Here is a 14,593-nt window from a genome sequence, read left to right on the forward strand (position 1 = left end):
TTATAACAGGAAACATTTCTATTTCATATGGATGCTCAATACTGAGAAAAGCTTCAGTGTAACATTATGATAAGAACAATAGTAAGGGGCTTTCTCTGAGAAGGTACATATTTACAGACATGCATATCCCACAGGATAAAAAACCAGCATCCCTGCTGGCAGCAACACAGACATAATGGATATCCAGTGACATGATGGGATTCCCCCAACTTTTAAATTCAAAGGGTAGTACTTATAAAAACCTATTTATGATTGAATTTCCAATCCTCTCACTTCATAATTCAGGTAAATCAAGTGTTATTTATTATGAAATGACACATTCTCAGAAAATATTTACTGAAGCCTAAAAAAAAATTAGGCAGTAAATAACACCACCAAATAGACTGTGAGGAACAAAACTATTTTATTTTATTTATTTTTTTAAAAAAGATTTTATTTATTTATTTGACAGAGAGAGACATAGCAAGGGAGGGAACACAAGCAGGGGAGTGGGAGAGGGAGAAGCAGGTTTCCTGCTGAGCAGGGAGCCCGATGCAGGGCTCAATCCCAGGACCTTGAGATCATGACCTGAGCCGAAGGTAGATGCTTAATGACTGAGACACCCAGGTGCCCCAAAACAAAACTATTTTAAAGATGAGGGTGTACAGTAAAGTGCAGCATGTTAGGAAAGAACAGATGACAAACAATGAACAAAGGAATGCTAAATCTGAAGCAATGAACTTTGTTTTTAAAAAAAATTTATTTATTTGTTAGAGAGAGAGAGAGAGAGAGAGCACAGCAGGGGGAGTGGTAGGCAGAGGGAGAAGCAGGCGCCCTGCTGAGCAAGGAGCCTGATACAGGGCTCCATCCCAAGACCCTGGAATCATGACCTGAGCCGAAGGCAGACGCTTTACCAACTGAGCAACCTAGGTGTCCATGAAACACTGAACTTTAAATAATGCTTAGAAGCTAGACTTCCCAATTAATTCTTCCAGATCCACAGGGTCCCCCTGATTCATAACAGAGGCAAAGGTAAATCTTGTCTGAAAGAAATCACCTTTAATTTTATCATTAGTTGTCATGGAGTAAAATCAAATAAACATGTGCTTGAATAAAAATCTCTAGTACAGGGATGCCTGGGTGGCTCAGTTGGCTCAGGTCATGATCCTAGAGTCCCTGGATCGAGTCCTGCATCAGGCTCCCTGCAGGGAGTCTGCTTCTCCCTCTGACCCTCTTCCCTCTCATGCTCTCTGTCTCTCATTCTCTCTCTCTCAAATAAATAAATAAAATCTTTAAAAAGAATCACTAGTATAAGGAAACAAATCACTATGTGTGGGAAGAGTAAAAAATAAAACAATAGACCTCACGAGGACTTGACATATTAGAATTAAAAGATATAAAATACTGAATAACTATTTTAAAAAGGTAAAATCACAAAGATATAAATACAAAACAAAAAGCTGTACAGCATGACCTGGCAGATTTGAAGAATGAAACAGACTTTCAAAAAGGAAACACTACATTTATTGAAATAAAGAAGTTATTAAATAGGTGTAAACAGTTACATGTACCTGAAGAGTGTGTATGTGAGAACTGGGTTATAAATTTGAGTAGATTACCTAGAATGCATGTTGAGAGCTGAGATAAAAAAAACATGAGAGAAAAGAGAAGTACAGAGGATAGAATGAGAAAATCTTAATATTTGTCTAATAGGAATTTCAGAAGAACAAAATAGAGGAAGGAGAAGCAATAATTTGTACATTTAAAAACTGCCAATTTTCTCCCCAACTGATGAAAGAAATAAATCCAAAGGGGCGCCTGGGTGGCTTAGTTGGTTAAGCAACTGCCTTCGGCTCAGGTCATGATCCTGGAGTCCCGGGATTGAGTCCCACATTGGGCTCCCTGCTCAGCAGGGAGTCTGCTTCTCCCTCTGACCCTCTTCCCTCTCATGCTCTCTATCTCTCATTCTCTCTCTCTCTAATAAATAAATTTAAAAAATTAAAAAAAAAGAAATGAATCCAAAGATACAGGAAGAGAAACAAATACTAAGCAGGACAACTAATAGGAAATCCATCCTAGGACACATACTGTAATAAAACTAGAGAACATCAAACACAATGAGAAGATTCTAAAAGCAAAAAGGGTGAAAAGACCATCTGCAAAGGAATAAAAATTTGATTTACATCAGCCTCCTCAAAAGCAATGAATGAAGCCAGACAACAGTGAAATATTTTCAGAATTCTGGAAGCCATTTCAAAACTGTGTACCAGTAAAACTGTCTTTCATGAATGATGGTAAAATAAAGGCATTTTTAGATAAAGAAACACTGCACATGTTTTCCACCTACAGAGTCTAAAATATTTACTAGATATGAAGATAATTACTAAAATAATTTCTAAATTATGCATTTTAGGAAGGAGAATATTCTGGGACAAAGGTCTAAGATACAAGGACTACTCAGCATCACTATAAACAAATCAAAACAAACACAGTAGGATAAAATAACACCACCACCAATAATATCAATTAATGAAAGGGGAGCTGAAAAACTGGAAATGGAAAAAAGAATTCAAAGTTCCAAAATTACTGGATACATTACTTGATAATAAGTATTAAAACTATAGGGGCGCCTGGGTGGCTCAGTTGGTTAAGCATCTGCCTTTGACTCAGGTCATGATCCCAGGGTTCTGGGATCGAGTCCCATACTGGGCTCCCTGCTCAGCACAAAGTCTACTTCTCCCTCTGCCTCTGCCTGCCGCTACCCCTCCTTGTGCTTTCCCTCTGTCAAATAAATAAATAAAGTCTAAAAAAAAAAAATAGCCCCAAACTGGAAACAAGACAAATGTTTAGTAATAGCTGAATGGATAAATAAATTGTGATATATCTTTACAGTGGAATACTACTCAGCAGTGAAAAGGAAACAAACTACTGATACACGATGAATCTTGAAAACATTGTGCTGAGTGGAAAAAAAAAAACTATGAAAAGTATATAAAAGGCAAAGGAAATCCATAGTAATAGCAAGCAGATCTGTCGTTGCCTGCAATTGGGGCCAGGAAGGACTGACAGCAGAGGGCATAGGAAACTTTTTGGGGTTATGGAAATAATCTATGTCTTCACCCACTGCTTAAATGGGTGCATGTTATTGTATGTATGTAAACTGTACTGCATGTAAATTATACCTTCAAAAAGTTATTTAAGGAAAAAAAGGGTGGAGCGCCTGGGTGACTCAGTCAGTTGGGCTCTAACTCTTGATTTTGGCTCAGGTCCTGGTCTCAGGGTCCTGGAATTGAGCCCCACATCTGGCTTTGTGCTTAGTGTGGAGTCTGCTTGAGACTCTCTCTTGCTCTCCTTCTGCTCCTCCCCTGCTGTCTCTCTCCAAAATAAACAAACAAATCTTTAAAAAAACAATAAAGAGAAAGGGTATAGGAGACAACTTGAAGAAGATTCCACTGGATAAACATAGGATAATTATGGAGAAAAGACAGGAAAAGTTATTGGTACATCTGGTTCTGATTCATTTTGCTAAAAACTGGCAAACAATGGGAAAGAATCAAATGCTTAAAAATCCATTAGAAAAATATTATGGTTTGCAAAGAGGCATTTCCCCTTGTCATTATACACGAACTTTCAAAGGCAAACGGTGATATCATCTAAGCACATGTTTTCTTGCACATCTTCGACAAATACTGAAAACCACTTACTTTTAGAGATAGCTCTCAGAGTATGAAATTATGAATATATTTGGATATTTAAAAAAAGGAAAAATACATTACTGACGTTTCATGAAACAAAACTTAAAATCTTATTCTTTTCATGAAATCTTCTCCATTATAAGGAACCAGATACAAACTACTAATTTCACCCTAAAAACATGAGGGTTGAAACTGCTCACATGTTCTCTTTCTGAGCTATAGCAGGTTCTCAAATACTCCTTCCATGTTTGAGAGAACGAATGAGGCTCTGTTGTGAACACACACAGCAAACTCACATAATACCTAATTGCACAGTGTTCACAGAAATATTCCTCCTTGTATTCAGTCACTAATGCATTCATTTGAAGCTTACTGGGCTTATACTTTGTAGGATATGTAAGGAGGGAAGGAGTCAAATAAAAATATAATTGACAATCAAATAAAATATTGAGCAACATTAACACCTAACACTAATATAATGTATTATGGCTAATTACAGCATTCTCATATTATCTATTTTATCCCTCAACTGAGGAAACTAGGCATTATTGATAGATGAGGAAAGTGAGACTCAGAATGTTTAAAAATCCTACCCAAGATAGTAAGGAGGGAGCAGAATCAGGTCTTAAATGCAAAGCACTTAATTTGGTATTTTTGTGCCATAATATCACATTACAGTAACAAGTTATATGAATGTAGAAGACTGATTAATTTTGCAGAGTGGAACTGGAGAAAGCATCCCAGAGCAACTAGCATTCTAGTCTGCAAGGCAAACACCAAGAAGGCAACAAGGAATAAACTCATGGCAAACTGCATGTCATAAAATCCAGAATATCTAAATCTAACCTTTATAGAGAGGCAATGATATTTCCCACTGCTAAGTCAAATTATTTAAGATATACATAAATTGTAACTAGTCCATAATGAGGCTACTAATCTAGAAGAGCTTTATTCACTCTGTAACTTTCAAAAGATACTTTATTTATTTATTTATTTATAGAGAGACAGGAGGGGAGGGGCACAGGAAGAGGGAGAGAGAGAATCTTAAGCAGACTCCAGCCCAGCACCGAGTCGAACGCAGGGCTTGATCTCACAACCCTGAGATCATGACCTGAGCTGAAATCAAGAGTTGGACACTTAACTGCCTAAGCAGAGTACCCCAAAAAGATACTTTTAATGTTTGACAAGAATCATATTAGAATATTAAGGTCAGAATTTATGCATCATTTTAAAGGCTGCTAGTGTAATATAATGAAAAGGAAATATTCTTCAATTAAATCACTTGAAAACAATTTTATTAACTGTTCGATACTGTATGACTTTAACCTAAACCCCAAGAGGGAAAGAATGAAAGATTATTCTTGTCTTATTTAAAACAGTATGCCATGTGAAAGCAAGGATGAAAGCATACATTTTTGTGTTGAATTTATAATGTCTTTTTTGGTCCACAGACCATTTCATATCATAACCTCTAGGAGAGAAGTACTTTAATGTTTTTCCCTCAAAGGCCTATTCACCCCCTAATTATCCCATCACCTGACTTGTCTCTCTGCTCCATGTCTAATTAGGGAGGCTGAGGCAGAACCTTGGGGAATCAGGCTTCATTTCCTAAGGAGGAAGCCTCAGGCTTCCTTTAAGAGTGTTCTTATATCAGCTCAATTAATGCCTGCTTGACTACACTGATGCATCCAGCACTGTTTTTTGTAAGCATTATTGTTTGTTAATATATGCAAAAGTCAAGATGAATATAAAGATCTCCATGGATCTGCTTTATAAAACTTAGAGAGAATTTTTGATTGCTTGTGTTTAAAAGGGAGAGATGAGGAATTAGCTAGTACCTTTTCCTTAAATCTGTTATATTTGCCTTTATCTCAAATAACCAAGGAATGGTGCTCTTGTTTGTTCTTCTGCCCTAGAGAAGAGATATTAATACTTTCTCCTTTGTTCATGCCTGGCCACACACACTCTCCCACCTTGTCCTGCTCACACAGCTGAAGCTCAGGGGGAGCTCACTGGCTCAGGCCTGAGGTAGAATAACCGTCCTCATGGGTTCAAATGAACTGGAACTGTGTTATTCAATAGACAGTCCAAACCAGAGTTAGCTCATCAGCAGCACACAAAGAATTCCACCTTCTTGTTACTGCTTCCTGCTCAGCAAATACTATCTCCTACAATCAGTGCTTGTGTGACAGGTCTGAACAGAAAAGGGACCCCTGATCCAATTGTTTTTCCTGAATCACCAGAGATGTTCCCCATAAATAACATCATATTCAAAGGAACACAAATGGCTTCCCAGGGAGGAAAGAAATGTCATGTTAGTAACTCTGGGACCCTAAAAATGTTACTTACTGTATGAACTTGAATTTACTCAACATGGGAATAAAGGAACCTAACTGAGAGGGCTGTTAGAGCATTCGAGCAATGATACAGGGCTCAGCACAGTGACTGGCACAAATACAGCAATCTTTTTCCTTGGCAGGGTACTTAGGCCAATTTTATAATACAGTTTTCTCCATATAGTTCTTGAACATCTTTTTTTAGATCTATGCCTAGATCACTTATGATTGTGTTTGATATTTTAAATAGTTTTTTTTTTCTAAGATTTTATTTATTTATTTGACAGAGAGAGAGATAGCAAGAACAGGAACACAAGCAGGGGGAGTGGGAGAGGGAAAAGCAAGCTTCCCGCCCAGCAGGGAGCCCAATGCAGGGCTCTATCCCAGGACCCTGGGATCATGACCTGAGCCGAAGGCAGACGCTTAATGGCTGAGCCACCCAGGCGCCCCAACAGTTTTTTGTTTGTTTGTTCCTTTGTTGCTGGTGAATAGAAATACAGTCGACTTTTATATATTGAACTTTTTGTAATTCATCAATCTTACTAAAATTATTTGTAATACTTTTTATGAAGTTTTATGTAATCATTTCATCTATGCATAATGACAACTTTGCTTCAGCCTTCCCAATCCTTGTTTAATTATTTATCTTTTCTGGCTATACTATAGGACCTTCAGCACAATGCTGAAGAGAAGCCAATGGCACTGAGTATCCTTATCTTGATTTTGAATAAAATATCTTCAGTGTTTTACAATTAAGAATGATGCTTGCTATAGGGTTTTTTGGTTGATATCCTTCATCAAGTTAAACATTCTTAGTTTGCTGAAAAATTTTTTTAATCATGCATGGTGTTGAACCTTATCAAATGCATTTTCCATATTAACTGAAATGACTATGTTTTTATCTCCTCTGCTGATGTTGTAAATGACAATTACAGCTTTTTAAGTTATTTTTTATTAGATTTTATTTATTTATTTGAGAGAGAGAGAGAGCATAAGCAGGGAGGAGGGGCAGAGGGAGAGGGAGAAGCAGACTCCCTGCTGAGCAAGGAGCCTGATGCAGGGCTTGATCCCAAGACCCTGGGATCATGACCTGAGCCAAAGGCAGATGCTTAACCAACTGAGCCACCCAGGTACCCCTACAGCTTTTTAAGTTAAAACAATTTTTTACTCCTGAGATAAAGCCAAGATCCTATTTGCTACATTTTGTTTAGGAGTTTTCTATGTCCATGAGTGATAATGACCTTTAATTTTGTTTTTCAAATTAGATTTAATTTTATTTCTCATATCAAGACGATTTATAGTAGTTTCATATAATCAGTTGACATGGATTTTTTTCTTTGAAAAATCTGTGTAAGATTTGAATGACCTGCTTTTTGAAAGTTTGAAATAATTTAATAAAAAAATGAATTGGATCTAGTGCTTTTCCTGGGAAGATTTTTAACTATCAACTCAATTTCTCTAATGATAATTGGGCTATTTGGGCTATTTTTTAATCGAGACATTTTGTTAAGATAAAAAAAAAGATATATTTTCCTAGGGATTTGTCCATTTGGTCTACATTTTTAAATTAATTAATTAATTAAGATTTGTAGTATATATGTATATTTTATTAAGTTTTTATTTTAATTCCAGTATAGTTAACATACAGTGTTATATTAGTTTTAAGTGTATAATTAGTGATTCAACAATTCTTACAACATCGGTGCTCATCACAAGTACACTACTTAATCCCCACCATCTATTTAACCCATCTCCCCATCCACCTCCCCTCTGGTAACCATCAATTTTCTATAGTTAAGAGTCTGTTACTTGGTTTCTCTCTCTCTTTTTTTCCTTTGCTCATTTGTTTTGTTTCTTAAATTCCACATATGAGTGAAATAATATGGTATTTATCTTTCTCTGCCTTATTTTGTTTAGCATAATACTCTAGCTCCATCTATGTTGTTGCAAATACAAGAGTTTGTTCTTTTTTATGGCTGAATAATATTCGTTTGTGTGTGTGTGTGTTTGCATATCTTTATCCATTCATCTACTGATGGACATTTGAGCTGCTTCCATAATTTTGGTATTATACATAATGCTGCAAAAAACATAGGGGTGCATGTATCCCTTTGAATTAGTGTTTTTCTATTTTTTGGGTAAATACCCAGTAGTTTGATTACTGGATCATAGGGTAGTTCTATTTTTAACTTTTTAATGAAACTCCATACTGTTTCCACAGTGGCTGTACCAGTTTGCATTCCCACCAACAGTGCATGACAGTTCCTTTTCCCCCACATCCTTGACAACACTTGTTTCTTTTTTATTTTAGCCATTTTGACAGGTGTGAGGGGTATCTCACTATAGTTCTGATTTGCATTTTCCTGATGATCAGTGATGTTGAGCATCTTTTCATACGTCTATTGGCCTTCTGTTTGTCTTTGGAGAAATTTCTGTTCATGTCTTCTGCCCATTTTTTAATTGTATTATTTGGGTTTTGGGTATTGAATTATATTGATTCTTTATATATTTTGGATATTAACCCTTTATTGGATATATCATTTACAAATATCTTCTCCCATTCAGTAGGTTGCCTTTTAGTTTTGTTGATGTTTCCTTCACTGTGCAGAAGCTTTTTATTTTGGTGTAGTCCTAATAGTTTATTTTTGCTTTTCTTTCCATTGCCTCAGGAGACATATCTAGAAAAATGTTGCTACAACTGATGTCAGAAAAATTATTGCCTGTGCTCTCTTCTAGGATTTTTTTGGTTTCAGGTTTCACATTTAGGTCTTTTACCTATTGTGAATTTATTTTTGTGTATAGTATAAGAAAGTGGTCCAGTTTAATTCTTTTGCATGTAGCTGTCCAGATTCCCCAATACCATTTGTTGAAGACTATCTTTTTCTCATTGTATATTCTTTCCTACTTCACTGAAGACTAACTGACCATATAATTGTGGGTTTATTTCTGGGTTTTCTATTCTGTTCCATTGATCTATGTGTCTATTTTTCTGCTAGTACTACTATTTATTTATATCTTTGCTTTTTCTTTATGAATTTTACCATAGAATTACTTAACATTTCAAAGAGCCAACTCTGGGTTTTGTTTATTCACTGTTCCTTTATGCCATTAATTTCTACTCTTATGTTTATAATCTCCTATTTTCTTTGTATTTATTCTATTTTAACTATTTCTTGTATTAGAAGCTTAGCTCATTAATTTTGAGCCTTCCTTCTTTCTAAAGTGAGTTGTTTAGACTACAAAATTTCTTATACATATCAAATTTTGGCATTTAGTATTTTTATTATTTATCAGTTCTAGGAATTTCAATTTTCCATTATTGTTTCTTTTTTAATCCGTAAGTTATTTGGCAGTTTTTAAGTTTTTTTTCTATAAGGATTTAAAATACATATTTTTTAAATTAACTCATTTAATTGCACTAAGGTGAGAGAATATGTTTTCTAATAATGATTCTTTTAAACCTATAAAGACTTGTTTTATGGTCTAGAAGATAATCAATTTTTATGAAAGGGCCAAATGAGAAGAATGCATATGGTCCAGTTGTTAAGTAGGGGGTTGTGTACATGAGGTATAAGTCACGTAATTTAAGAGTGTTTTTCAAATATTCCCTATCTTTACTTTTTTGTCTGCTTCCCTGATCAGTTATTGCAGTGTTTATCCCACAAATCAGAAGATTAAAATAAGAATTTTTTCACAATGTATGTGGGTTAGAAATTCATCATCTTGATGGCAGTTAGTGCCAGACCCTTTACTATTTGCATTATCTTACCCTCAAATGGCCACAAAGAGCTAGGCTGGCTATTACTATCCTTACTTAGCACAAAAAAGACAGAAGATTAGAAAGATTTGGTATCTTGCCCAAGACTGTACAGCATTAAATAAGAAAATTCAAAAAATAAAATGAATATGTAGGGGAGCCTCGGTGGCTCAGTTGGTCAAAGGTTTGCCTCTTGATTTTGGCTCAGGTCATGATCTCAGAGTCCTGGGATCAAGCCCTGCATCAGGCTCCCCGCTCAGTGGAGAGTCGGCTTGTTTCTCTCTCCCTTTGCCCCTCCCCCTCCTCTCACGCACACAACTCTGTCTCTCTCAAATAAATACGTCTTTTTTAAAAAATCGAACCTTAAAAAAATCAATAAAATAAAATGAATACATAAACATATTTCATATAAATATCTCTTTAAATGTACAAAAATGGGAAATTATCAACATAATTTCCAGAGCTAAGTCTTTATCTATTTCAAGTACAGGTGAAACTGATCTACATATTGCTGTAGTAAACAGTAAGTCTAAAAAAGCCTGTGGTCTAAAAGAACTCTCTGTGCTGATGGAATGTTCTACATCAAGTGTCGTCTAATGTGGTAGCCACTAGCCACATGGGTCTATGCTTCAAATGTGGCTAATGTAAGGAACTGAATTTTAGATTTTAATTTTAATTAATTTAAATGTAAATAACCATCTGTGGCTAGTGGCCACCCTATAGGACAGCACAGTCTAAAGGCATAAGAATAAAGAGAAACCAAAACTCTAAATACTTAATAATTGGTTGAAACCTTTGAAAGAACAGTAAATACAAAGTGACAGTGTAAATGAATAAGAAGTAACAGTCTATTTAAAAATATTTCCAAATTATGTTTTATCAAACACTAAAATTCAAAGATGTTAATAGGTATTCCTTGAAAATCATCACTATCATCAAAATGTTGCTAGCAATATTTTTTCTAAAATATACTCTACCAGATCTATGGAGAAAAATATATCAAAATCACATATAATTATTACTGTCCTCAATTCTCCTTGCAAATATATTTATACCCTAGAATACCAGGAAATCCCTGACTAGTCACCTGATGAATATATGGTTTTAGGTCTACTTATTGTGCATAAACAATATTTAGCACATGGTACCCAGAAGAATTTACCATCTATCTTAAGACAACTAAACATTTCCAGATATATGTATGACATTATTTAATATGTTGTGGCTATAAGACATTTATATAGTACAAACTTATTTCTCATGACTCTGTGAATGAAAAAAAATTTATGTAAGAAATAGGCTTATAATTAGGTCTGGATCAAACAAGTAAAAAGCTAGACTACTTCAAAATGAACAACTGGAACCTACCAAAAATGGGGGGATGAGTTACTTAAGATAAAACCATGTTCAATCCTACTGACTTAACCTCAGGATTTAAAGACCAAAAAGTGTGAGGCAAGTTATTTGTTTCTTTTGAAATTTTGAAGATTGTCCCATTGCCCCTGGCCTCCATTATGTCTAATGAGAGGTCTGTTCTTATCTCACTGGGTTCTCTTATTATATAATGAGTCATTTTCCACTTGTTTCTTTTAAGGTTCTCTTTATCTTTGGTTTTCAACATTTTGACTATGATATGTCTGGGTATGAATCCCTTAGGTTTATCCTACTTGAAGCTCTTGAACTTCTCAGATGAGTAAAGTTCACCAGTCAAATTTGAAACGTTTCAGCCACTATTTCTTCTGCATTTTTTTCTTCTGATATTTTTTTCTGCACCCTCTTCCCAACTCCCCTGACTTTCTGGCATACTCATTACATGTATGTTGGTGCACTTAATGATGTCCCACATTTCTATGAGGTTCTGTTTTATTTTCTTCATTCTTTTATTTTCCTCCTTAGGATATTTGTCATTTGGGAGATTTCTATAATAATACAGAAATGATTTATTTTGGTGTGCACTAATTCTTCAGAAAGATTGAGTTATTTAAAAGTCTTCACAAACCTTTTAATCTCTAAAATACTCTGTGGTAGTAAATTTGAGATTAAGTTTTAACATCCTATTGAAATTACCATTTGCTTTTTGGGAAGAATTTTAAATTTGATGAAAGTCTTCAAAATATGTAATGCTTCACAAATTTGTGTGTCATCCTTCTGAAGGGGCTATACTAATTTCTGTACCATTCTGATTTTAGTATAAGTGATACCAAAGTGAGCACTCATCATTTTTTTTTGTTTGTTTTATTCTCTCTCCTTCAGATTGTGCAAGCTCAATTACTCTGGATTCATGTTCTCTAACTTTCTTCTGTCAACTGAAGTCTACCGTTGAGCCTAGCTAGTGAATTTTTCATTTTAGTTATACTTTCTAACTCCAGAATTCCCATTTGGCTCTCTTTTATAGTTTGCATCTTTTCAGTGATATTATCCATTTGATTAGACACTGCCATCATACCACCCTTTAATTCCTAAGACATGGTTTCCTTGAATTTCTGAACATATTTATAATGGCTGCTTTGAAATTTTTGTCTGCTAAGTCCAACATCTGGGCCCCTTCAATTGCCTGCACTTTTTCGCCCCCTGTACATGGGTCACACTTCCCTGTTTCTTCACCAATCTTGTAATTTTTGTTGACAACTGAGGATTTTTGATAATATATTGTGGCAACTCTAGATACGGATTCCTTCCTCTACCCCAGGGGTTGATGTTGTTATTTGCATGGTAGTTTATTCAGTTGTTTCCTGGCTTGTCCGAACTACTTTTTCCTACAGGTTTCAGTATCTGATGCTCCTGCCCCAATTTTTTTTTTTTTTTTGGTTTGTTTTTAATCTTTTCACATGCCCCGATGTCAGCATAAGCCACTTTTTGGTGAAAGGTTATGATTTAAACCCCTTGGAAGTTAGATTTTTACTCTTTGCCATTGGATGTATATACCTTGGAGATTGTTATTATAGTTCAAGGAGGTAGGTTTTTGCCCTCATCCCTCTCCATGAGACAGGGCTTATATTACCCCTCTTTAGTCACTCCTGTGAGGGTATGGCCTTGGGCCTGCCAGACTGCCAGGGATGTGTGTCTTTTATTTTAAAGTCTGGCTTCTTAAGAGTGGCTCCTGGGTCAAAGCAGCTTATTGTTCATCTAGTGTGGCTGGAGGTGGTGCTGAGGCTTGCAGTGTCAGTGAGGCTTGCACCCTGTGGGTTGCTCTGACTGGTCCTGACTGGGTGCAGCCAAGCACACCTTTTTTGACTCCGAAAGTTTTACTGTGATACTAGGAGGGTTTTCCTTGGCTGTGTCTTTTCCCTGATGCTCTCTGTTAAACTTCTGATTGCTTGGCCATTTCCTTGTTGATGTAGTATCACCGAGCTACAGGCACTCTTGGAATTGCTCTTCACCAAGATCCTCATTATTTTCAACAATGCCCTTGGGCATAGAATTGTACTCTGTTCCAAATAAAGTCAGCCCTCTCATACAGTGCCTTAGAGCCCTTCTTCCTTAAAACCTGTTTTCCTCTGGGCAGAACCTCTGAGTCACTCACAGAAGGATAAAGACAGTGTCCCCTTCTCCTGGAGTTACACCTCTGCTGTAAAGTGGGTTCTGGGGGTGGTGGTGGTGGGACTGGTCTGGGGCTGTCTCTCTGGTGTGGTGCTTCTAGCCTATGGGTGAACTGGGGTAGGACAATTGGGCAAGTATTCTTGGCCTACCACACTTGGGGTAGAGATACAACATGGGCTAGGAGATCTCCTACAGTGAAATTGTACCCTAGACTGTGAGCTGAGGGGAGAGGGGACATCATGACTGCAGTCCTAGAGTAAGTGCCCCACAATAGTCTTCATAGGACATATCAGGTTGGTGGGGGGTTAGGTCATGGCTCAAGGGCCACAGACTCCTCATTCTTCCTAAAATTTAGTAGATTCTCTTGATTCTATTGATAGTGTTTCTCCGTTTACTGTATGCCTTTAGGAAAATTTCCTGAGGCTTTAAATTATTAGTGTTTTTAACCTTTCTCCAGTTAAAATGTTTATTAGGGAGAGAATCCACTGTGTCTTCACTCTGCTATTCCAGAAGTCAGTCTTCCGTTTTTATCTTCAATGTACTTCCATTAGAAATAATGATCCTTTGGATATATAGCATGTGCTGTGTAAGAAAACATAATGGCTCTTTAGCCATTATTTATAAATTTTGGGAGTATCTGGAAACTATCCATTCTGAATTTGTAGACTTAAGTGTGAGTCGTCCCTTTTTTCCTAAACGACATCTTGATTTGCTTGAACACAATAAAGGAGTCTAGTACAAAATTACCAAGTCAGACAAAAGAAGTACAGTAGATGCAGTGAGGCACAGAGGTCCACAGAGCCATGATATAAACATCATAAGATTCTTAATAACAATGGCACTTATGGGTTTTTCACTGTACACTAAAACAGTGCCCTGGCTTTTTGCTGAGCAGAGATCCTGTTGCGGGGCTCGATCCCGATCATGACCTGACCTGAAGGCAGATGCCGAATCAACTGAGCCACCCAGGCGCCCCTAAGCGAGTCTTGAAGAAGGATAAGCCAATCATGCAAAAGGTTGAGAGAAAACAACTTAAAACAGAGAATGGAGCATATACAAAATCCTGTGATGGGAAAGAGCTTTTCCATGTTTAAGGAATTGATAGAAGGCTAAAAAATATAGAGAGGGAGGTGGAGAAAGAAAGAAAGATTACGAAAGTGATAATAAGGTAAAGACTAATATTTGGTGATTTCAATGTATTATTCTTTTTTCGCATTATTCTTAATTTAAAATCAAAGTTACATTTATAATAAAATTAAAACGTTGATAAGCATTTGTAAAGAAAG

At 36.2% G+C, this 14,593-nt stretch overlaps 1 protein-coding gene and 1 non-coding gene across 8 annotated transcripts in view; both read right to left on the reverse strand.

Annotated features, from left to right (window-relative positions):
* SPIDR (scaffold protein involved in DNA repair) overlaps positions 1-14,593 on the reverse strand; it is a 562,942-nt gene that overhangs the window by 74,507 nt on the left and 473,842 nt on the right. The gene's annotated exons all lie outside the window — the stretch shown is intronic.
* On the reverse strand, positions 11,877-11,980 carry LOC114220946 (U6 spliceosomal RNA). Its single transcript, XR_003611658.1, has one exon. It is a non-coding gene; the product is annotated as a U6 spliceosomal RNA (small nuclear RNA).

The sequence above is a fragment of the Eumetopias jubatus genome, unplaced genomic scaffold (assembly GCF_037043125.1).
Source record: "Eumetopias jubatus isolate StellerSeaLion01/CBP00866 unplaced genomic scaffold, mEumJub1_p1.0 scaffold_4, whole genome shotgun sequence".
NCBI lineage: Eukaryota > Metazoa > Chordata > Mammalia > Carnivora > Otariidae > Eumetopias > Eumetopias jubatus.